This window comes from Mus musculus, chromosome 16 (assembly GCF_000001635.26).
Source record: "Mus musculus strain C57BL/6J chromosome 16, GRCm38.p6 C57BL/6J".
Taxonomy (NCBI): domain Eukaryota; kingdom Metazoa; phylum Chordata; class Mammalia; order Rodentia; family Muridae; genus Mus; species Mus musculus.
The window spans coordinates 31,900,872-31,923,486 of record NC_000082.6 but is presented as its reverse complement, the minus strand read 5'-3'; the positions used below and the strand labels follow the sequence as shown (position 1 = coordinate 31,923,486).

General features: G+C 46.9%; 1 long non-coding RNA gene across 1 annotated transcript; it reads left to right on the top strand.

The window, feature by feature from the left end:
- The first annotated feature begins 10,986 nt into the window (after nucleotides 1–10,986).
- Gm34476 lies at nucleotides 10,987–14,082 on the top strand. The gene is made up of 3 exons (XR_384823.3): nucleotides 10,987–11,190; nucleotides 12,236–12,392; nucleotides 13,580–14,082. It is a non-coding gene; the product is annotated as a predicted gene, 34476 (long non-coding RNA).
- The last annotated feature ends 8,533 nt before the right edge of the window (nucleotides 14,083–22,615 follow it).

Genomic DNA, 22,615 nt, shown 5'->3' with positions numbered 1-22,615 from the left:
AGATGTCAGCTCCCCTAGGACTGGAGTTACAGATGCTGTGAGCAGCCATGGGGGTGCTGGGAACTGAACCCAGGCTCTCTGCAAGAGCAGCAGTGAGCACTCTTAACCGCTGAGCCATCTCTTCGGCGTCGTTAGTAGAGTTTTAAAGTTTAGTTCATAAGAATATCAGACACATCTCATGGAGTTTGTTCCCAATTGTTGAGCTTTGCTGCTTTTGTTCTTCTTATCATGTAATGGACTTGAAAATTCCATCAATTCTAATAAGGCGCTTTGTTTGTTTTTTCCTGTGAGACTATGTGGTCCTAACCCTCCTGGAACTCGCTGTGTGTGTAAAATCCCAGAGATCTGCTGGACTCAGCTTCCCTATGCTGGTATTACAGGTATGAATCACCATGCTGGTCTGATGTTTCTATTTAACACATTAAAAAATATATATAATTAGACCCATATAGTAGCATGCACGCATATACAACCTAATAAATAAATACATAAAAATTGTGAAAATAATTTTAAAATTCTTTAAAAACAGAAGACAGACCCATCCATATCTGAAGTGCTATTGACTATTGATAGCTTCTGGGGGAGGGACAGTTAGTTTTCCTTTAAGGGTGTGTCCTTGCAGGTCTACCATGATGCCATGGGCAGCACAGACTGGACTTTGTAGGTTATAGAAGAAGGAGGAGGAGGGGGAGGAGGAAGAAAAAGGGAAGGAAGCAAGGAAGGAAGAGGGGAGAAGCACACACAAAGTTGAGATGAGAGCAGGAGCTCATGGGTGGGTCTGAGAGAAGCTAGGGGAGAAGTGGGGGGTGAATGTGATTGTCTCAGGATTTCATTGCTGTGAAGAGACGCCATGACCAAGGTACCTCTTATGCAGACAAACATTTAACTGGGGCTGGCTTACAGTTCAAAGGTCCAGTCCATTCTCATCATGGCAGAAGCACAGCAGCATGCAGGCAGACGTGGTGCTGGAGAAGAAATGAAGAGGTCTACATGTGCATGTGTAGGCAGCAGGAAGAGAGAGACACACTAGGCCTGGCTTGAGCTTTTGAAAGCTCAAAGCCCGCTGAACAGTGGTGGCGCACGCCTTTAATCCCAGCACTCGGGAGGCAGAGGCAGGCGGATCCCTGAGTTCGAGGCCAGCCTGGTCTACAGAGTGAGTTCCAGGACAGCCAGGGCTACACAGAGAAACCCTGTCTCAAAAAAAAAAAAAAAAAACAAAAACAAAAACAAAAAAACAAAAAAACAAAAAAAGAAAGAAAGAAAGAAAGAAAGAAACCTCAAAGCCCATCCCCACTTCCTCCATTAAGGCCTCCTAATAGTGCCACTCCTTATGGGCCTATGGAAGCCACTTTCATTCAAACCACCTCAATGATCAAAATACAGCCCATGCAATTCTCAAAAAAGAAAAAAATATATTGGAAAAAGGAGAGAAAAGGGAAGGAAGGAAGGAAGGAAAGAGAGAGGAAGAAGGGAGAGATGAACAAAGGAGACAGAGACAAAGACAAAGAGAAACCTTGCCTCTATTCAGTGACATTCCCATACTCCCTTCTTTCCTGAGCCCTGTACTTTCCCACCCTGCCAAGGTGTGGCATACTGTTCCAGCCAATGAACTCTGGTTTCCTTGGGCCTTACTCTTGGAGTCACCTATTGCATGGCTTTGGAGGAACTGATCCCACAGAGAACGGTTTCATCACTAGGATGAAATCCTTCTTCAGCTTCATTCTGGCTAGCTCCAGTCACCGCTCACCCTGTTACCATCTCGATCTTTGTGTTTTCCAGGTCGTATAGTCAGAAGCGGCTGTATAAATACTCTACGCTCACCTTTCACTTAATAATATGCTCAGAAGTGTTCCCCTGGTCACCATGACTTCTTAGCACTCAATACTCCATTGTCTGGAGAGGCTGGGCCATCCACTCACCCGTTAAAGGTGCCTTGGGCAGTTTGGATAAAGCTATTCCAAACATGTTTGTCCAGGTTTCATGAGCTTTGAGATTTTAGTTCATTTAAATAAGTACCAAGAGGCTTGCGTGCTGGATCATTTGGTCACAGGATGCTGACTTTTGTGTGAATTCCTGAGGTGAATGCCAGCCAGCCTGTGCCATTTTGCCTTCCCGTCAGCGACAATCAGGCTCTTCTGCTCTGTCCATCCTCGTCAGCTTCGGATGCTTCTCAGCGCAAGGCCTTTGGGGTTCCAGGTATAGATGATGCCATCTGGGGGGAGTTTTTCTTCCCTTTTGCTTTCAGTATCTCTCTCTTCTAGCTCCTGCCAAACCAGAAAAAAAATATGTTAAATAATATCTGTGAGGGGCTATGTCTCCCTTGTTCATGACCTTGGCGTGGCGAAAGCTTTTATTTTGTGCTCATAAAGGCTGATGTTAGCTTTGACACTCAGATAAACATATATTATAATGAAATATATATATTTACTCCTATGATGTGTTTTTTGATAATAAACTGTTGAATTTTCTAGTTTATAGAGACAGTAGAGTTTGTGATGTGTGTGTGTGTGTGAGACAGAGAGAGAGAGAGAGGGAGAGAGAGAGAGAGAGAGCACACATTCACATGGGTATATGTCCTTGTGTGCACAGGTTATTGTGCACAGGTATGTGCATATGTGCATGTGTGCATATGTGCATGTGTGCATATGGAAACCAGAGGTGTCAGATATCTTCCTCCATCACACTTTATGCACATAATTGCTTTCTTTGCTTTGCTTTTGTTTTTTGAGATAGGGTTTCATTGTGCAGCCCTGGCTGTCCTGGAACTCATTATGTAGACCAGGCTGGCCTCAAATTCCTAGATCTGCCTGCCTCGGCCTCCCGAGTGCTGGAATCAAAGGCTAAGGCCAGCACTTCAGGGCTACGCTTCTCGCTCGGTTCAGGACATGGTTTTACTCTGCAGTGAACTCTAGTTTCTGAGCCTCCTTCCTTTTCTTCCTGAGTGCAGGGTCTACTGGTATGTGTCACTAGGCCAAACTGGTAAATTTCTTTGCTATTATGAACAAATGAACAATTTAAAAGTCCTAGATAGATACATGTAGCAAAAAATGAGAAACAGCAGCATCAGATATACACAACCGTGTTAGTTTGAAGATCTGGGATGGAGAAGTCACACATCCCAGTGTCCCAGAGGCGGATAACGTGACATATCCCTGGCCTTCATGGGTCATTAGTTCCCTGACAACGTGCTGAAGACTCAACCCACAGAATCTGTGCAGACAGACAGCAGCCTGCGGCTCTGACTGCACTTTGGGGAGTTTTCCTGCCTGGAGCAGCTTTGCCAGGGCTCTGCCAGGCCAACTATAACCTCTTCTTCCTTTTGTCTCTGTTTCACAGGTTGAAGGGCAGCTGCCAGCCACAGCAAAGAGCACTAAATGTCTGTCCCTAACACTGGAGTCAAAGAATGTTTTCTTTTTTTTGAAATCTAGACTATCTTCTTCTTCTTTCACAAGACAGCTGGGACAAAACCTTGTTTCTAGAACTGTAGATTCCTGTGATTTACACCAGGCCAAGCCTGTGTTTCAGCCTCCTCAGCAACAAACCTTCTTGTGTATCTGTGTCTCTGGTTACTGTAGACTTCCTGGGAGGCAGGCAGGCTGTGGGGTATGGGAGATGGGCAGGTGTGCCCGATCTGCCCCAGGCAGAGTTGAAGACCTGAAGGGGCCTGTTTTCTTTTTTCTTTTCTTTTTTTTTTATAATCATCAATAAAAGATTTCCATTAAGAACTTGTAATTTGGCCAGGTGTGGTGGTGCACGCCTTTAATCCCAGCACTTGGGAGGCAGAGACAGGCGGATTTGAGTTCGAGGCCAGCTTGGTCTACAGAGTGAGTTCCAGGACAGCCAGGGCTACACAGAGAAACCCTGTCTCCAAAAAACCAAAAAACCAAACCAAGCCAAACCAAACCAAAAAACATGTAATTTGAATGACACCAAGCATTGATTAGTCTTTGAATTAAAGATTTATTTATTTATTTCCTTCATGTATGTAGAGTACCATGTTCATGCAGAAGTCAGAAGAAGGCATAGATTCTCTGGAACTGAAGTTACAGATGGTTGTAAACCAATGTGTGGGTGCTTGTGTCTGAACCCTGTTCCTCTGCAAGAGCATCAAGTGTCCTTAACCACTAAGCCATCTTACCAGACCATATTTTTAAAAATGTAAAAAACCCCACATATGTATGTATTATGTATGTATGCATGTATGTATTTAGAATGTCTGTGTTCTCTTCTTCTACTGTGTGAGTTTGGGACTAGATGGCCAAGGTTGGCCAGAAGCACCTTTACCTACTAAACTATATCACAGTCTCTAAAAGCTATTAAAAATTATTTATTTAATATGTGCGGGTATTTTGCCTGCATGTATGTCTGTGCACTACAGTTGTGCCTGGTGTCTGGAAGGGGAGTAGGAGCCGCTGGAACTGGAATTATAGACAGTTGTGAGCTGTCACATAGGTGCTGGGAATTGAACCCAGGTCCTCTCAGAAGAGAAGCCATTGCTCTTTAACTACTCAGCCAACTCCCCAGCCCCTTCTAAAGCAACTTAATAGCACCTGCCCCATTGGTTCTATTCATATCTTGATGCGATGAAGTACGGAGACATTCAGGTGCGCGTGCCCTTTAGGGGCCTCACAACATTTGGTGTTTGGTTGGAAGCCCCGGCTCATAGTGGGTGAGCCTTGAGCTTAAGCCTGGCTTTGCCCTGCTAGGTTGGAGGACTCGCTCTAGTCTGAGGACTAGATTTTTCTCATCATTAAAATGGGACTAACCGTGGTGCTTTCCTTTATCTCAGGGAAGACGCTTCTATCACATAAGTCTGTGACTGTTCCCATAGTCCATGATTCCCAGTGGGAGCGCCACAGGCCAGCTAGTCACCATCAATGAAGCGGATTGTTTTCTCGTTACGACCACAAGGTGGCAGCATGGATCCGCTTCTGTGAGCGTTTCCTTCTCAAAGGCAGTTTGGGGGTTCGGGCTGAATCTGCTCATATGCTGGTTTTTATAGGCCATTTTATACGGTTTTCTTCATGCGTGTCTAGTCTCCTGCCCTGGGCACTTTCCCCTGGCTTTATGTCAGTTGAACTCGGTCCCATTTCTGTTGATTCACCAGCCGGTAGGATTCTTGTGCAGCTCTGGCTGCAGGGTGACCCAGAGACCCAGGACTGTTCCTGGCTCTGGCCTGGAATGCTACCCAACCTGTAGCCGGCAGATCTTGCTGCCAGAGGCATGGAGACCCTTGCTGGGAGGAGAGAGTTAAAAAGACTACACTTAGAGGGCGAGCCAGCCATCGCTGAGGTTTGGGTTTCATCGAGTTTGATCCATAAAGTGAGGTCCCCCATTTCTCAGTGGGACATATTTCCCCGATTCCAGGATATTTCTTATCAGACTCCAAGGACCAGTCATCCCGGGAGACCCTGACTTTTAGTCCCTTGCTTCCTCGCGCCCCAGCATTGTGAAAGAAGTTGAGACACATCAGGAAAATCTCCAATCATTAACAGGATTGCCCGGTAACCCTAAGAGTGGGGATGACTCACCAGAAGGCTGAGCACACTGCTTTAGCCAGGTCCTCAATGGAGCCCCTGGTATGACCTAAAGGTTAACTGTGGATTTGTGATGAGACAGCTGCCTTTAGGAGCACCGTCTGTCCTTTTCCTGCAGCGTGGCCGAAAACGTCGGGCAGTTTATGCACACACAGCTCTTCCACACTCACGTTGTTTGCAAAGGCTCTCCTCAGATACGAAGGCTCAGATAAGACAGTTGTAACTGCCCCTGGTTCATTTGTGGTGAGGTCTCTGTTCACTTGCTGGCTGCCAGCAGGACTCACTTTACCCTTCTAGGACACTACATTTCAGTTCACGGGGTCCCTTTCTTGTTTAAATTTTTTTTAATTTTTAATTTTTTTGAGATTTTAATATTATTATATCATCTCCCCCTTTCTTTCTTCCTCCAAACCCTCCCATATACCCCTCTCTTCTCTCTCTTTCAAGTTAATGGGCTCTTTTTTCATTAATTACTGTTACATACACCTATATATCTATATCTATATCTATAGATACATATTGCTAAATACATCGATACAACTGCTTAGTCCATACAATGTTCCTCATATGAATGTCCTCAGGGCTGACCATTGGCATCGGATAACCAGTCGGTGTGCTGTTCCCTGGGGAAGATTATTTCTCTCATGCAGATCCATCACTTGCCTATGGTTCTTGGCGTAGGGTTGAGGCCTCATGGTCTTTGCCCATCCATCTACTTTGGCATGTCCATAGATGCCAGCCTTGTTCAGCTCTGGTTTGAACAGCCATGTTGGTGAGACTTAACGGGGGCAGGAGACACTCTCAGAGCAAACTCTCTGATCCTCTGGCTCTTGCAGTCTTTCCTGCCTCTCCTCCATGATGTTCTCTGAGGGTTTGTAGATGACTCTGTGGAGATTCCATGACTGCTCTTTTAGGAGTCAAGGAGAGAAAAAAAACTCAGGCAACTGTTTTGTCTGGTTTCGGAAATGGGGTCTTCCTGCACAGGGAGGCAGCAGGTCTCACTTATTGTGCTTATAGGCACAACAAGGGGTATAGGCAGCTAGCACCTTACCCTGCCAGGCTCTCAAAGACATCTTTTTAAAAAGTAACCTTAGCCAGGCTTGGTGACACACACTTTTGATCCAAGCACTTTGGAGGCAGAGGTAGGTGGATCTCTGTGAGTTGGAGGCCAGCAAGGTTTATAGAGTTCAGGGACAGCCAGAGCCGCATAGTGAGACCCTCTCTCAAAAATAATATCTCAATAAAATAAACACAAACAAAAGTTACCTTGGAGAAATATAAAAACAGTTCAGCTGTGCATAGTAGCATAACTGTAACCTCAGCACTCAGGTGATAGACGCCTTGTGAAAGTACCTTTCATTATCCTGCAATTGCTCTCTCCAAGGCTTGCTACCTCAGACCGCTAACCTAGGCCCAGTCCTGCAAGCTTCGAGCTGCCTTACAATCTTATCGAGGCCTAGAATTTTCTCAGCCTCTGAGACTTACGCTCAATGAGCTCACCCTCTTAATTCTTTCTGATCTCTAACCGATTCAACTCAGTTGTTCTCGCTCAAATTCTCCAAGTTGACTGAGGTAACATGGCTTCTGTTTGGCCTCATACTAACTCTGGCAATTTGTTCCACTCTTTTGGCTCCTTCTCATTCTCTGGCTTGTTCTCTCTCTGCAACCTGTCTCTCTATAACTGGCCTGGTAAAACTATCTCATCTTCTCTCCAGACTCTCCCTTCTCTTCCCTTCCCTCTCTCTTGTGAGAGTGGGGCATATCTTATTCTGTCTTTCTCTGATCTGTCGCTTTGCCACTCAGTTAGATATCACTTTCAAACATGGCTGCTTCCTTCTAGAAACTAACTTTACCTTCATTGTTTGCGATTAAAGGTGTGTGTTAAGGGTGTATCTGTATGTCAACCAGAGGGATTAAAGGTGTGTGCTAAGGGCTGAGCCATACTACAACTAGAAACAGGGGTTTTCAGTAAATAACACAACCTTGGGGTTCACAGCATGATCAAATATTCTGCAACAAAGAATTACAAACTCGGAACTATCTCTGGCTATACAGTGAATTTCAGGCCAGACTGGACTACAGATTGAAATGCTGTCTCAAATATGAAACGAAAATATTGCTACCAGGAAACTAATGTAATTTATCAGACATATTACCAAATAAGTAAATGATGGTAGATCAGAGCTGGAAGATGGTGAAGTGCCTGCTTCAAAGGCTTGAGATCCTCAGGGCCCACATAAGAAGCCAGGTGTGGCAGCCTGGAACCCCGAATGCAGTGACAGCAAAGGGGAGACAGGCAGATGAGCCAGCCGGTCTAGCTGAGTAAATCACCATCAGGGTCAGAGAGAGACCCTGTCTAAAAGATAATAACATGAGCCAAGCAGTGGTGGCTCACGCCTTTAATCCCAGCACTCACGAGGTAGAGGCAGGTGGATCTCTGAGTTTGAGGCCAGCCTGGTCTACAAAGTGAGTTCCAGGACAGCCAGGGCTAAACAGAGAAACCCTGTCTCGAAAAACAAAACAAAACAAACAAACAAACAAACAAAAGCGAAACCAAACCAAAAAACAAATAAAAAGTTATCTTATCAGAAAACTGATGGAAGAAAGTTCACTTAAGTTCATTACATGTTGAGCAAAGCTCAACAATTGGGAATAAACTCCATGAGATGTGTCTGATATTCTTATGAACTAAACTTTAAAACTCTACTAACGACGCCGAAGAGATGGCTCAGCGGTTAAGAGTGCTCACTGCTGCTCTTGCAGAGAGCCTGGGTTCAGTTCCCAGCACCCCCATGGCTGCCCACAGCATCTGTAACTCCAGTCCTAGGGGAGCTGACATCTTCCTCTCACCTCCAGAGGCACCAGGTGAGCACCTGGGCACATACATAATGCAGGCAAAACCCTCAGACACGGAACATAAAATAAATATTCTCAAAAAACTTTAATTCTGTTAAAGAAGAAATCTGAACATGTAGAAAATACATTAGCTTTTCAGAATGTCCATTGACCCTGATGATGCATGAATTTAATAAGAGTCCAGTACAAATGACACCAGGATTTGACACTGTGCTGTTGTATGAGACAGGGTCTCACTACATAGCTGTGCTGGTTTGAATGATAAATGTCCTCCAGTCTCTGACATTTGAAACTGGTCCCCAGTCGGTGCCACTGTTTAGGTCAGTATAGGAGGTGATGCCTCGTGGAGGAAGTGTGTTGCTCGGGGAGGGTTCTGAGAGTTTAAAGATGGTGTCGATCCTAGTCTGCTGTCTCTTGGCTTTCTGCTTCCTGCTTTGGTTCAAGATGTGAGCAGCAGCTCCTGCCCCAGCCACCGTGTCTGCTGCTGGTGGCCTCACTTCCTGACACAGAGGATTCTCATCCCTCTGGAACCATAAGCCTAGCACACCCTTCCTCCTCTAAGTTGCCTTGGCCATGGTGTTTTCTCACAGAAGGGAAAAGTAACAGGTACAATAGCCCAGGCTGGCCTCGGTACAATAGCCCAGGCTGGCCTCGGTACAATAGCCCAGGCTGGCCTCGTGCCCTCAGGCCCCTGCCTCTGCCTCCTGAGGGGCTGAGGTTGTGGGTGTGAGACACTGGGCCTGTCTGGAGGGGAGCATTTTTGTTTTGTTTTTTCTCTCTGTGTAGCCCTGGTTGTCCTGGAACTCACTCTGTAGACCAGGCTATCCTCAGACTCAGAGATCCACCTGCCTCTGCATCCCATGTGCTGGGAATAAAGATGTGTGCCACGAGTGGTGGCATGGAGTGGGCGATTTTATCATGTTACACAGCAAATTCCTACATAACTCCTGGGTAGAGACATGTGATAATATCTATAAAATTACTGCGTACGTTCATCTACTTTTGAGACAAGATTTTGCTATAGGGCTCATGACTGAGCTTGAACTTTGATCCTCCTGCCTCAGATTCCTCCCGAGTGCTGAGATTACAGGCATGTACTACCATGCCAAGCTTCCTCTTACTATTTTAACAGGGCTTTGGGATTGGATGCATGATCTGCCTTTATGTGCTCAGCAATTCTCTTTTTAAGTTTTGTTCCTGAGGTGGGGTCTTGTTACATAGCCTTGGCTAGCCCAGATTGCTGCACTTGGGTCTTGTTACATAGCCCTGGCTAGCCCAAATGTGCTGCAGGTTTCTTGCCTCAGCCCCCAGGATGCTGGGATTCAGGTTTGTGCCTCTGTGCCTGACAGCACTCTCTGCTTTGTCTTGTATCATTCTTTATTCTCCTGGGATGAGTGTTCCCTCCTTATGTGCCCCTCGTGTGCCTGGTGCCCACAGAGGCCAGGGCTTGGCATCGGATCTCTTTGAACTGCAGTTGCAGATGGATGTGAACTGCCAAGCGGGTGCTGGGATCTGATACCTGGTCCTCTGCTGGAGCAATAAGCACCCTCGACCTCTGAGCTCCCTCTCCAGGAGTGCAGGCTTCTCTGTGGCAAAGGATCATTTCCTATTCTCATTGGGGAAGACAGTTTCCAGGCTTCCAGTGTGTGGCTGACACTTGTCTCTTGTCATCACCGGTAGGATTACAGTCACTAGTTCCCGACTTCTCTGTTGAGAAGTCTGCCAGTTGTCCATCCTTTGTGATAACCTGACCTTCACCTCTCTTCTCTTCTCTTCTCTTCTCTTCTCTTCTCTTCTCTTCTCTTCTCTTCTCTTCTCTTCTCTTCTCTTCTCTTCTCTTCTCTTCTCTTCTCTTCTCTTCTCTCTCTCTCTCTCTCTCTCTTTCCTTTTCGAGACAGGGTTTCTCTGTGTAGCCCTGGCTGTCCTGGAACTCACTTTGTAGACCAGGCTGGCCTCGAACTCAGAAATTCGCCTGCCTCTGCCTCCCAAGTGCTGGGATTAAAGGTGTGTGCCACCATCGCCCGGCTTCTCTTCTCTTTTGTTTCTTTAGTTTTACAGAGCTATGTTTTGTATATGGATTGTTTGGTAACTGAAAAAGATTTTCATACAATATATTTTGATCATGATTTCTCCTCCCGCAATCCATCCTGGATTCTCCCTACCTCCCTTCCCACCTAATTTGGGTTCTCTTTCTCTTTCTCTCTAAAACAAGCAAAAAACAAGAAAGAAAAACAAAACAGAAAACAAAAACCCAGGAAGCACGAAAGGCTCCCACAAAGCCCACAAAAACAAAAATCAAACCACACAAGTAAAAGACATATATATATATATATATATATATATATCCCACAAAAAAGCAAAATGAAAAACAAAAATCAAACCACACAAGTAAAAGACATATATATATATATATATATATATATATATATATATATATCCCACAAAAAAGCAAAATGAAAGAGAACCCCATAGAAGTACCGTGGAGTTCATTTCTGTGTTGGCCGACCACTCCTGGGCATGGGCCTGCCCTGCAGTGTGACTGATGTACAAGGAGACCCTTTGCCTGCAAGTATCAATTACAGCTAGCTTCCTAGCTAGGGTGGGGCCAAGTGTCCACTTACGGTCTCAGGGCTGGGCCCACGTCTGGCTTGAACCTGTGCAGTCCTTGTGTATGCGGATGGTCTCTGTCAGTCCCGTGACAGTGCTCCTTAGCCAGCTGTTCCCTCTGCTCTCTCCATCATTCTGCTTCCTCTTCTGCTTCCACCCCAACCCCTGAGGTGAGGGGTTGAAGTCATCGGTATGTATGGGCTTATTTTCATTTCTGGATGTACGTTAGTATTCCTGGGGCTCTCATATGCTTTTCAATAGTTTGTAAAAATCCATAGATATCATGTCGTAAGATTTTTAATTCCATCTGATCTTCATTTTTGTGTATATGATCTCTCTCTCTCTCACACACACACACACATGAATGAGTGTGTGACCTAATTTGTGCTCCTCTCATGTCCCGACCCCTGGTCTTTCCTCGGGGTTTCACCTTTGCCAGTCTAGTTCCCAGCATCTGATTTTCTCCTCATTTGCCTCATATTGGCATTGTGAAATTTTTTTCTTTCTTTCTTTTTTTTTTTTTAAGACAGGGTTTCTCTGTGTAGCCCTGGTTTTCCTGGACTTGCTCTGTAGACCAGGCTGGCCTCAAACTCACAGAGATCCATCTATCTCTACCTCCCAAGTGCTGGGATTAAAGGCGTGTGCCTCCACATCCAGCTTGACAAACTTTTTTTTTTTTTTTTAAGATTTACTTATTTTTTATATGTAAGTACACTGTAGCTGTCTTCAGGCACACCAGAAGAGGGCATCAGATCTCATTTCAGCTGTTTGCGAGCCACCATGTGGTTGCTGGGATTTGAACTCAGACCTCTGGAAGAGTAGTCAGTGCTCTTACCCTCTGAGCCATCTCTCCAGCCCCCTTGACAAACTTTTTAATCTTTATTTTTATTTTGTGAGTGTGTTGTTCTACTTGCACGTATGTCTATGCACCAGGTTGTGCAGTGCCTGTGTAGGCCAGGAAGATGGGATCGAATTCCCTAGCACTGGAGTTATAGACATGTGAGCCAGCATTTGGGTGCTGGGACTCAAACTCGAGTGCTGGGATTAAAGGCATGTGCCACCACGCCCGGCTAACAGCTCTTATATAACAATTCCTCTCATAGACTTTAGAGAGGGGGAGTGTCTGAGGTTAGAAGGGAGGCATCTCTGAGTGTAGCTTGAGTTTAACAGACCATCGAGGAAGCTGCACAAGATGGAACAGTCAAGTCTGGAAAGCTAATCTTTTTGTCCTTTAGGACTCCTTTAGGACTGCTGCATGCTGGGAGATCAGCAGTTCAGGGAGAGCACTAAATGGATCTAAGACATGGTGCCCGCACAGGGGAGGCATCGGAGAGAGGATGGTGTGAAGACAGACAGGCTGTAGCATACTCTCATCTCACAGTAGCATCTCAGGTAAGCATGGGATGTCTACAGCTAAGGAAGAGAGACTGAGATTAATTACCACACAACAGTGTTGTGTATCAGCTGAACACACACACAGCCACACACAGGCATAAACACCTAACAATAGAACCACAGATATAGACACACAGAAACATAGATGCACACATAGACCTACTTACACACTCATAGTCATAGACACACACACACATAGATACACACCTACATACCAAACACACCGACACACGGACACACCAACAGACAGGTAGATACACACACACACACACACATACACACAAACATGGAAACACATGGTTTATGAAGATGCAGGGATGGATGGATGACTGTGCTGGGAACCGGGGAAGAGGGGGGCAGGAAATAGAAATGGGCTTAGGGGTGACGGGAAGATAAAGAACTCTGAAAAGCTGCAGGAAACTGGGGCAGATGCTGACCCTGCCTTCCGGGTCCGTTGTCACTGCAATCTTTGCTATCAGCAGAAAGGTTTGTATGTGTGACCCTGTCATGTGGCCCTGTGGATAGCAAAGTCTTCCTTAACTGCAAGCAGCCAGGGGCCCAGAAGGGAAGCCGCTGCACACGTCCCTTTATCACAGTGTCAGCTGTCCACCCAGCACAGTCTAGGTCCCCAAAGCTGGAATCACTGTCTAGGAGAGACACAAGCCACCTGGAGTCACGTGGGTGCTGGCTCAGCCTAGCCTGTGCTTCAGGGACTTTCAAGACCGAGGGGCCAGAGAGCTGGCATTGGCTGGTCCTTTTTTTTTTTTTTTTTTTAAGATTTATTTATTACATACCCGAAGAGGGCGTCAGATCTCGTTACGGATGGTTGTGAGCCACCATGTGGTTGCTGGGATTTGAACTCTGGACCTTTGGAAGAGCAGTCGGGTACTTTTACCCACTGAGCCATCTCACCAGCCTGTTGGCTGGTCTTTTGAGGACCTGGGTTTAATTTAACCATGCTGGCTCACACCTGTCTGCAACCCCAGTTCCAGAGGATGTGATGGCTTCTTTTGGCTTCCATAGGCAATGCAAGCACAAACATACAGGCCAGCAAAGCACCTATACACACGAGATAAAAACTTAAATGTAAAAAGAAGCAGACTTGAATCCCATGAGCAAGGTTCTCCAGATTATCCTAAACCTGGGAAGGTTGCCTTTTTTTTTTTTTTTTTTTTTTTTTCTAGAAGCAAGTCTGGCTGGGCCCAAATGGGACATATGAAATCTCACAGAGAAGAGCTTCGGTGACAGCCTTCAGGGCACCAAGGAGTTTTGCTTTATTTGTTTTTATTTTTATTTTTTTTTGGTTTTATGGGACAGGGTCTGGCTGTAGCTCTGACCGGCCTGACACGCACCATGCCAGTCAGCCTAGCGTCAAACTCGCAACGATCCTTCTGCAGCTGCCTCATAGTGCTGGGATTAAGGCTTACCACCATGTCTGTAAATTTGCCCAGGGACCAGGAAGCCATGTCCTCAAAAAAAGACAGGCAAATGGCAGGGAGGAACTGGAAGCAGTAGAGGAAACCAAACTCAGGATATACTGAATGAAAAAGGAGAGAGACGGAAGCATCTGCTATTCCTACTGTTAACACTGTGTCCATCGACAGAGAAATGAATTGCCCCATAACCACCATGGGAATCCCAAAGCACAGTGAGGGGTGAGGTGCTGCCCCGCATCTACTAGGAAGGGCCCCGCATCTATTAGGAAGGGTCCTCTGCAGGAGACAGCGGGGGGGGGTGGGGGGAGCGAGGGTGTGGCTCAGTGGGGAAGCAAACACCCGGGATGCGCATGCCCTGTGCTACCTTCCAGCCCGCACTGCACAAAACAGAACAAAGCAGAGAAACTGTTGGCCGAGAAAGGGTAGAAACTGGGGACTTGGACAGTGCTTGGTGACGAGAACCGGCACGAATGCTGTGCGGAACAGTTTGGTGAGTTGTCAAGAAACCAAAATAGAAATACTGTAGGAGCCGGCAACTCTACTTCTGAGCGTATACAGGAAAGCCTTAAAGGCAGGGACTGAAACAGATGTTTGTGGAGGGAAGAGGGGGACAAGGGGGGGAGTACAGGAAAAAGCAGCTAAAATTAAGGGCCACTTGAGGAGTAGTGTGGGCACCTGATATAATAGGAGCTTCCTAAAATACGCACATATATGAAGGCGATCTAAGGGAAATCACTGAAGAATGGGGGAGACAGAGTGGCAATTGGCCATCTCTTGTCACCAAATGAAGCTTCCAGCACCGAGAATGGGTTACATTTGATTGAGTTGTTGGCCGCTGGGTCCCATGAGAACCCCCAAACAATCCAGGCTGTTGCCAGGACTATAGGTTGCTCTCCACCAACTGACAGCAAGCCCCATTGCTGAAGACAATACCCACACAGCTCACTGACCACAAAGTCAAGTTGGTGCCGGCCTCGAGCTTCATTCACCCTTACTGAATGGTGTTGCTGGTGCCAGAAATGCACAGTGCAAGCTACCAAAGGGATAGAAACCCTTCGGTCTACACTGGTGTCCTGCCTCCAAGTTATGTCAGTGCAATGGTGGTCAAGCTTGTGGAGAACCCAACCCATGTCTGCTTTGACTTAGGGTCCACTCTACGAGATGGAACCCACACCCAGTGCTGCTTGTGTGACCAAGAACCTGAGACTAGATAGCTCAGGGACCCAGGGGAAGCACAAACGAAGCGGTGGTTATCAACCTTCCCAATGCTGCAGCCCTTTAATACATAAAATCATTTAATCCATAAAATAAAATGATTTTGTTGCCATTTCATAACTGTATGTATGTAACTGTCATCAATTGTCCTTTGAGTATTTGTCATAGTTTCTGGTTTATAGTGTTCTTATAGTGTGAGAAGGAGTGGGTCTCTACATCTGTTTCTTGTGCCTTTCCTTGGGCTCTTTTCCTTCCGTTTGTTCTGTCCTATTCTGACACATTTGGTTTTTGTTTTAGCTTATTAGATTTTATTATTATTTCTTAGACATCTCTTTTCTTTTCTTTTCTTTTCTTTTCTTTTCTTTTCTTTTCTTTTCTTTGTTTTTTGGTTTTTCGAGACATGGTTTCTTGTGTAGCCCTAGCTGTCCTGGAACTCACTCTGTAGACCAGGCTGGCCTGGAACTCAGAAATCTGCCTGCCTCTGCCTCCTGAGTGCTGGGATTAAAGGTGTGTGCCACCACGCCCGGTGATTGATTGATTTATTATGTGAGTACACTGTAGCTGTAAAGATGTTTGTGAGCCTTCGTGTGGTTGTTGGGAATTAAATTTTTAGGTCCTCTGCTGCTCAACCCCACTCAATCTAGTCAGCCCCGCTTGCTCCAGGCTCGCCCAGGCCCAACGACTTACTTATTATTATCATAATTATGTATACTGTAGCTGACTCAGATGCAGCAGAAGAGGGCGTCAGATCTCATTATGGGTGGTTGTGGGCCACCATGTGGTTGCTGGGATTTGAACTCAGGACCTTCAGAAGAGCAGTCCGTGCTCTTACCTGCTGAGCCATCTCGCCAGCCCAGAGTTTTCCCTGCAAACCTTGACCCAGGGCCATTTTCCTGGGAACCCACGTACGGATCTGACTAGAGAATATCAACCTGGCCAGTATTTAATTAAAGCTTGGTCAAAGACTGTGGTAGTGACCTTATTCTCAACCAGTGGTATTAACAAGAAAAATGAGGTGTATCCAGATGGGTGGGGAGGTGGAGAGGAACTGGGAGGGGATGACCATAATCAGGATATATTGAATTAAAAAAAATCTATTTTCAATAAAAAAGAAGTGTTTAGTCATGTGAGGAAGGAAAATCTAAGAAGACATTATGATTTGGACTTTGGAGACACTCCAGTTGCAACAACCTAGTCACAAAGGATAAACAATCCTACCTATAAGATACAGAAGTAGGAAGTTTGTTGGTAGCTGGGGCCTGGCGAGGGGGCGGGGCCGTGCTGAGTGACTGTCCAGAGCTCCAGCTGCAGGCGGAGTTGTAGGGATGGGTGGTGCCTTTGATGCACTGCAGCGGTGTTTGGCTTAACGCCGCAGAACCAAGTGGCTGAAATTGTAAACTTGACGTTACATAAATGACTAAAAATCAGCAAAGCAGCCCAGGAACAGGTGACTCTACAGAGCAGGGGCATGAAATGACAGTCCCTGGTGAGGTCTGAGGAGAAACCCAGGCTACAACGAAAATGAGGCAGGCTGGCCTTTTAAAAGTCCTTAGCCTCTGATGGAACTGGCAATGGAAAAAGGCACGAAGCCTTTACAGGCCGGGAGCTTTGAGACTTCCCTGGTTGCTGCAGGAAGAAAGGGGGGGGGCGGCGGAATGTGTGTGTGTGTGGGGTGAGACTGGAAGGGGTGGAGGGAAGAGGTGCAGATGCGCTTATGTCCTCAAGGCTGCCACACCCTCAGGTCCCCACATTTCCACATCCCCGCAGTGCAGGGCTGGAAGCTTTACTGAAAGCAGTAAGAGGTTCATCCTCCAGGCCACAGTAGCTGGGGCAAGTGGCGCTTTTCAGCTCTACAGTCATTGGTTCCCATACATACCCATGCTACGCTGTGAGGTAGCAGACTCCCTCAGCCAGGAGGCTGAAGGCAGGGAGAGCATCTATCTTTTCCTGGAGAAAGGAGGAAAAAGGACCTCTGGCTCACCCAGCCTAGCGTGGCAGGAGCGCAGGCTAAGAAAACTGTCCTGTGGTACCCTGTCCTTGAAGAGATCAGCTGGTGCCCAGCCCATCTGGAAAGGGCAGGGCCAGCATTTCTGTTATCAGGGAAGAGCCTCTTGCTTCAGCAAATGCTCTCAAGGCCTCTTTGCTGCGGGGGCGCCTGACTCAGTGGCCCCCAGATGATTATGGAGATGGAGAACAGAACAGATAAGAGCGATTGCACCTGGACTTTGGCCAGAGCGTCCTGCGTCCTACGTTCTGCTTCCTGCGGGTGGTAGGCGGTTATCCCAGGTCGACCTGCAGAGGATGCTGATTTCCCAGCAGCCAGTGCTCAAATCCCGGCTTGCCTCTCCATTCTTCCAGCCTCATTCAAGTCCCTGAGAGCAGGAGAGCACCACGTGGCTCCCCTGCTGGAGTGTGGGAAGTGTGAGGGGAGGGGGTCACTCTGCTTCCAGTAATTGGTAATTGGTGATACTTTATCCTTGGAAAATGCCACAGAACTCGGCTTCCTTTCCAGCTCTGGATGAGTGCACTGGGCTCTAACAGCTAGCACCTGATCCCACAGGACATTGGAACTGGAGAAAGCAGTAGTAGGCTACACACATGCTACCTCACAAAGCTGCCAGGATGGTCGTCTACACTGGCTCTAGGGTCAAGCTGCCTGTCTCAATCCTGGCTTGTTGGCTGACGGTGGGCAATGTATCACCTACCTCCACACCTCGTACTTCTCTCAAGACATCGCTTTGAGAGCTAAATTGGTACTCACCAGTTGTGTCTAGCATGCAATAAGCAAGCCTCTAAGTGTTAGACGGGCCTATATTTAACTCAGGTGTGTATCAGCTCCTCACCACCACTGGCATTATGATCTAGGGTAGGCTGCTTCTCTTCCTGTAGGGGGCGCTGTGGTGCACATCCAGTGTTTCTCCAGGACTGAAGACCCATTCTTCCAGCTGGCTGCTGGCAGTGGTGGTGATAATTGATGGTATCCCCTTGGGCTTTTCTTTGAGACTTGTCCTCAGCTGAAGCAAGGTCATGCCACCCCAAACCTGTATCTGATGGAAGAGTGGTATGGGGACATGACAGCCAGGCACTTTTGCTGAAAGTAGAATAACCCAAGGGGCCTTGCTGAACTGCAACCCACATCTCTCATTCAAATGTCTGCCTTACAGGGCTTTCTGGGCAAACAAACCTATGGCAACTGGTGCCAGGAAGGATCCTGGGGAAAGAGTGTCAAGTGGGTTCTTGACTCTCCATCATCTACTGGCCATCTGGCAATGAGAACTTCAGGCATGGCTGTTAAAACTTTCTGAGAGTGTGGTACAGATGGTGTGGTGGCTCATGCCTGTAACCATAGCATCAGGAGGCTGAGGCAAGAGGACCTCAAGTTAGAGGCCAGCCTGGGCTACATAGCCTCTAAGACCTGGTTTCATGAAAACAAGCCAGGCATATCCTCAGCACTGGGGAGGCAGAGGCAGGGGAATCGTCATCTATACCATGAGTTAGAAACCAGAGTGGGCTACATAGATAGTAAGACCTTCTCTCAAAAAACACAAGCAAGCGAGCAAACAAACAATAAAAAACCAAAAACCAACCAACCAACCAACCCAAACCAACCAACCAACCCAAACCAACCAACCAACCCAAACCAACCAACCAACCAATCAAAAATCTAAACAACAACACACTTTCCAAGTACGAAAAGGGAGTAAACTGGTATAAAAATGAATATCTGTGTGCTGGGCCCTGGGCCCTGTTACTTCAAGGTGAGGAAACAGGTTCTGAGTTCAAGCATGGAGTTATGAAGGTGAAAACCCATCCGGAGAAGGCCCTGTTCTCTGTCACCTTGGTTTCCTGCAAGATGAGGGGACAGGACAAGCTATTTGGACACACTGGTTCACGGAGGTGCTACGTAAGGCCGTGAGCTAGGAAGGTAGGGGGAGGGGGGAGAGCTGTACGTGAATAAGTCAGCTAAGGGGTGGGCTTGGGGTTGGTGCTTCTTATGCCCCTGCCTCCTGAGCAATCCTGTCTGATCCTGGCTTTTCCCAGCCTCTCCCAGGCCAGTGGGTACTGATAGTTGGCACCAGAGGCTGACCCAGCTGAGTATGGACCTCAGTCCACCGTGTTTGGATGATCTTTCTCCCGTCTGTCCGCAGGCTGGCAGAGGGCTCAGGACCCCTGCAGTTTCAGGGGCAGTGGGGTTGGGGGTGGGGGTGTGGACAAGGGTTGGGACACAGCTCTGTTGATCTGCAGGGCCTTTGGGACTGTCTGGGCAGGCGAGGCCCCTCCTCCTCTCCAGATTTCTTCCAACTGGTGTGGCAGTTGCTTAAGGAGTGGAGGCTTTAAAGCACTGGTTCTCAACCTTCCTATTGCTGTGACCTCATGTGGTGACCCAACCACAAAATCATTTTTTTTTTGCTTCTTCATAACTGTAATTTTGCTACTGTTATGGGTTGTAATGTAAATATCTGATAGGTAGGCTATCTGGTATGAGACCCCTGTAAAAGGGTTGGTTGACCCCTAAAGGGATTGAGAACCACACCTCTAAAGAGTAGTGACTTCTCCAAGGGCATGCAGCCAGTGGCACAGCTGCTCGCACATCTGGGCTGAGTGGCTCCAGATCTGGGTGCCTTCAGCAGAGACGACACCCCTGTGCTTGTGACCTTGGAAGGCTTGGTTGATATTTCTGTTACAGCTTATTTGTCCATTCCAAAATGAAAGGATCACGCATTCATTCGCTCATGGCTGTGCTGAGCTGGAACCCTGGCTCATACGAAGCCAGCACTGTACCGCTGGACTATATCCTTAGCAATTTCACTTTAAACGTTTTGCAATTCAAAACTTAAAGAGTTTCGGGAAACTAAAAATAAAGTTTAAAGAAAGTTTCCCTTAAATCCCATCAACTAGAGAGTGTTGCTGTCAACAGTTTGGTGAACGGACTTCCAGACAGCATTGTGTGTGAGTGTGGGGACTTATGGTAATGGAATCACATACTGTTTCGTAACCTGCTCTTTTTACTCAACAATATGTCACAGGGATCTTCCCACCTCAGTGAAGGCAGCCCTACCCTTTACATAATGGCTGCAGACCGTCCGCTGCAAAGGGAAGTACCAAGGATGCATTTAGATGTTTTTAGAATTTTACTGTTCCTGAACTTATATAGTGAACGGTAGACTGCTATCATGGCCATGAACCCGGCTGCTATCTTAAGTCTATCTTAGCAGGCTGGTCATTTATTTATGTATCTATTTAATTCATCTATTTGTGTGTGTTTACATGTATGTACATGAATGCAGAGTCTCTGGACTCCCCTGGATCTGGAGTTACGGGCAGTCATGAGCCACTCGGTGAGTAGTGGGTACTGAATTTGTGTCCTTTGCAAAGGCAGCAAGTGCTCTTAACTGCTGAGATGCTGAGCCATCTTTCCAGTCCAGAGTTCCAGGGCCTTGATGGGGGAAATCTTATAATGATTCTGTTGCATAAGGTTCCTTGGTCACCCCTTCGGATGGTGTCTTAGTTAGGGTTCTATTGCTGTGAAGAGACACCGTGACCCTGGCAGCTCTTAGAAAAGAAAATATTTAATTGGGGCTGGCTTACAGTTCAGATGTTTAGTTCATTGTCATGGCGGGAAGCACAGTGACATGCAGGCAGACATGGCGATGGAGAAGGAGCTGAGAGTTCTACATCTTGATCTGTAGGCGGCAGAAGGAGATTGTGTGCCACACTGAACATAGCATGAGCACATGAGTCCTCAGAGCCTGTCCCCACAGTGACAAACTCCCTCCAACAAAGCCACACCTCATGATAGTGCCACTCTCTATGGGTCAAGCATTCTAACACATAAGTCTATGGGGGCCATTCCTATTCAAACCACCAAAGAGGGTAAAGAGTCCAGGACTGATAGACACCAGGCTGGTCACAGAAGCATCTTTCTGAGCCACCAGTTAGGCATTTGTCAAGTACCTTCCATTTCTCTTCCTTCCTGGGACCAAGGAACCTTCCTCAGCACTACAGAACTGGGACATTCAGGATCACCAGGTCAGGCTGGGAGGTGGAACGGTTTAGGGTTGCGTCTCTCCATTTCTCACCCTAGAAGTTTGCTCACAGTCCCCCCCTTTTCCTTCTTTCCTCCAGCTTTCTATTTCTAGGGAGGAGGACTCTGCCCCACAGAGCCAGGGCACATATCGCTGGCATTGGCTGATTCCTGAACTATGGGCTCCCAAATGTAGAGGCTTCCTTCTCTCCAGCATAGCACCAGGCCCCACCCTTCTTGGGCAGAAAAGAACTCCAAAAGATAGCTAGAGGAATGCAGGGAGGGAAGCAGAGCTTTGAGTTCTTCTCAGACAACTAGGAAGCCCTGGGTTGAGGTCAAGGTCAAAGTCAAGGTCAAGGTCAAGGTCAAGGGGATACTGAGAAACACTTCCCTGCCAGATTAAAGGGCTTGCAACAACTGAACTATTGCAGACACCTTTTTGTTTAAACACTAGTCAGACAAGTCCCATTTTTACTATATTAATCCTGCCAATCCTGGTTCATCCCCACAGATGGGAAAGAGAGGACAGGCAATTGCTCCTGGGTCCCACAGCCTGTTGTAAGGCCATGAGTCCACCTCCTATCCTCCCCACCCTCGCCGTACTTAGTAGGGATGGGGGAGTCCAGGCCTGTTTGCCCAGGACTCTGCCATCTTCTGTCTCTGCTCTCTCTACCATGTGGTCCTTTGCCTGGCACTTTTGTGTCAAGGTGTTTCATTTTCAAACCATCTTGACTACTTTCTGGGCAGGGAGAGGTAAAGGGCTACTCCAAAAAGTTTTTTTGGGGTATATGTGTGCCCAAACCCAACCCAATGCAACCCCTACACCTGAGGCTCACAAAAGAGAGGGTGGAAAGATTGTAAAGGCTAAAAGACCAGGATGTACATCTTCCGTGAGACAGAGTCTTCTACATATGACAGGAAAGCAGCATCCAAGACTTTCAACAATATGGTTGCCACACAAGGCCAGCATAATAACATCAGCTGGCATGCCAAGGTGGAAAGGGAAATCCTGTCCTCTAGATGAAGAGATACAGGTGGCCCATGGGAGAGTCAGTCTCTTCTAAAGAGGATCTCCCTCAGAGGCTGTCCAATTGCAAGTGGTCAGCCCAGGACACATGCACATATGGATAGTAACGAATGGACTCAGTAGATGCACATGTGTGCCTATATGTAACGATGATAATTAAAGAAGAGATCATGAGTTTGGGAGGCAGAGGGAGAGTTGGAAGTGGGTGAGGGAGGTATGGGAGTGTTATAGATGCAGTCCTCATATTTGATATTCTTAGAAAATAAAATTATTAAATGACAACTAAAATTCTTCTGAAACCTACACCCTGTGACCTCCACTTAGTTTTCCTTGGCTTGAGCTTTCCCCAGCATGTGTTCGGTTGAGACTTTTGAGTACTGAGAACAGAATCTAGAACAGGTGGTTCTCAACCTTCCTAATGCTGTGACCCTTTAATATAGTTCCTCATGGTATGGTGACCCCCAACCATAAAATTATTTCCATTGCTACTTTGTAACCATAATTTTTCTGTTATAAA